The sequence below is a fragment of the Rhincodon typus genome, unplaced genomic scaffold (genome assembly GCF_021869965.1).
Source record: "Rhincodon typus isolate 14 unplaced genomic scaffold, sRhiTyp1.1 hic_rhity00009499, whole genome shotgun sequence".
Taxonomy (NCBI): Eukaryota; Metazoa; Chordata; class Chondrichthyes; order Orectolobiformes; family Rhincodontidae; genus Rhincodon; species Rhincodon typus.
Window position 1 is genome coordinate 2,291 of NW_025975137.1, and position 2,506 is coordinate 4,796.

Below are 2,506 nucleotides of genomic sequence, written 5' to 3' on the forward strand. Positions count from 1 at the left end.
TTATAAAATGGAGAAAAAAGTTCAGAACAGGTCTTCCTCCCCAGTTCATGCTGGCACTTAGCCTCCAGTTTGCACCGGGCTTCAACTCCAGACCATGCCTGGCTTCAGCTCAGGGTTCATGAGGCCAGGAGAATGCTCTGGAATCACCTTGAGACAGAAGTTCACGCCGAAGCCATGCTGGGCTGGCAGACCATCATAACAGTCCAAGAGGACGCCTCGTCGGGTCTGTGCCGAGGCTGAGAGTTCCGAGCCTGCAAGTCGGAGGCTGTGAGATCCAAGGCTGAGAGTTCTGAAGCCAGGAGTTCAGAAGTCGTGAGGTCTGAGGCTGGAATTTTGAAGGCTAGGAGTTCGGAGGCTGGAAGAGAGAAGAGGAGGATTTAAAAAAATACAAAAGAAAAGAAAAAGAAATGAATCATTCATTGAGGGTCATATCTGATCTGTGACTCAACTCCATTTACCTGTGTATTTATTTTAATACTGGCTTTCCCAATCTGTCACAATTTGATTTAAAGAGAACTTTCATTGACATCACACCTTCTGTTAGGCAAGTGTCCCAAGATACATCTCAGAAACATAAACGTACGAATCTGACCAAATTAAATGCTGTGTCAAAGGGGATCTTAGGAGGCCTGACAAAAGCTTGGTTGAAGATATAGGTCTTTAGGTTTTGAAAAGCGGAAAGACGTGGACTGGAAGGGAGGGGAATTTGTCTTCATCGCCAGTTTTTTAAAAAAATCCATTGGTGGGATGTGGCTGTCACTTGACATGCCAGCATGTATTGCCCTCAAGAAAGTGGTAACGAGCTGCTTTCTTGATCTGCAACAGTCTGTGGAGATGTGAGTTCATCCACAATGCTGATAGAGAGGGAGTTCTGGGTTTTTTGAGACAGAGAGTCTGAAAGAACAGCAATATATCTCCAAGGCAGGATGGTGTGTATCATGGAGGGCAGACTGCAGCTGGTGGCGTTCCCCTGTACCTGCTGTCCTTCTCTGGTCGGGGAGGTCATGGATTTGGAAAATGCTGTTGGTGGCGCTGTGAAGTGTAGCTGCAGGAACGAAAGGAAAGGGAGGTAGCTTTGTTAGTACAGGATGGAATAAGAACAATGGCAAGAAGGTATCTTGGATTGGAAGACCATGACCACCAGATATCCTAGATTAATCTCGTCGCTTTTGCCAACATTTGGCCCATATACCTTTAATTCTTCCTATTCATGTACCCACCCAGATGCGTTTTAAATGTTGTAATTGTACCAGCCTCCACCACTCCCTCTGGCAGCTCAATCCATACATGCATCACCGTCTGCATGAAAAACGTTGTCCCTTAGGTCCCTTTTACATCTTTGCCCTCTCACCCTAAACCTATGCTGTCTAGCTTTGGACTCCCCCACCCTGGAGAAATGATCTTGGCTATTCATCATGCCCTATTGATTGGACAAACCTCTATAAGGTCAATCCCCAGCCTCCAGCAGTGTGGGAAAATAACCCAGCCTTTTCAGCCACTCCCTTTCGGTCAAACCCTCCAACTCGAGCAACATCCTTGTAAATTTTTTTCTGCATCCTTTGCAGTTTAATAGCATCTTTCCTAAAACAGGGAGACCAGAATTGAACACAGTAATCCAAAAGTGGCCTAACCAACCTCCGGTACAGCCACAACAAGACATCCAATTACTACATGTAATGCACTGACTAATAAACTCAGGCATACTAAACACCTTCTTCACTACCCTGTCTACCTGCGACTCCACATTCAAGGAGCTATGAACCTGCACTCCAAGGCCTCTTTGTTCAACAACATTCTCCAGGACTTTACCATTAAGTGTGTATGATCAAGATCCCATTGTACTCTGAGGTGACCACCTTCACTGTCCATTACACCTCCAATTTTGCTTTCATCTGCAAACTTATTAATCGTATCTCCTACATTTATGTCCAAATAATTTATGTAAATAACAAAAATCAGCGAACCCATCACCAATCCCTGCGGCACACCACTGGTCACAGGCCTCCAGTCCGAGAAACAACCTTACACCGCCACCCTCTATCTCCTATCTTCAAGCCAGTTTTGTATCCAGATGGTTAGCTCTCCCAATATTCCATGTGATCTAACCTTGTGAAACAGTTTACCATACGGAGCCTTGTCGAATATGTTGCTGAACTATATCTCGACAACATCCACAGTTTTGCCTTTGAGTTTTTTTTGAAGTGACAGAAAAGACTAATCATGTTAGTGAGACTCAATTTCCCACATAAAGCCACGTTGACTATCCGTAATCAATTCTTGCCTTTCCAAATACATGGAGATCCTGTCCCTCAGAATTCCCTCTAACAATTTGGCCACCACTGATTTCAGGCTCACTGGTCTGTAGTTCCCTGGCTTGTCCTTATCACCTTTCTTAAATAATGGCACCACATTAGCCACCCTCCAGTCTTGCAGCACCTCACCCATGCTATCAATGATAAAAATATCTCAGCAAGGGGTCCAGCAATCACTTCACTGGCTTCCCACA

At 45.0% G+C, this 2,506-nt stretch overlaps 1 long non-coding RNA gene across 1 annotated transcript in view; it reads right to left on the bottom strand.

Annotated features, from left to right (window-relative positions):
• Positions 1 to 253: 253 nt before the first annotated feature.
• The window catches only part of LOC125482377, a 4,424-nt gene continuing 2,171 nt past the window's right edge, over positions 254 to 2,506 (bottom strand). The window contains exon 3 of the long non-coding RNA XR_007261625.1: positions 254 to 355. This is a non-coding gene — a long non-coding RNA (uncharacterized LOC125482377). The remainder of the gene's footprint in view (positions 356 to 2,506) is intronic.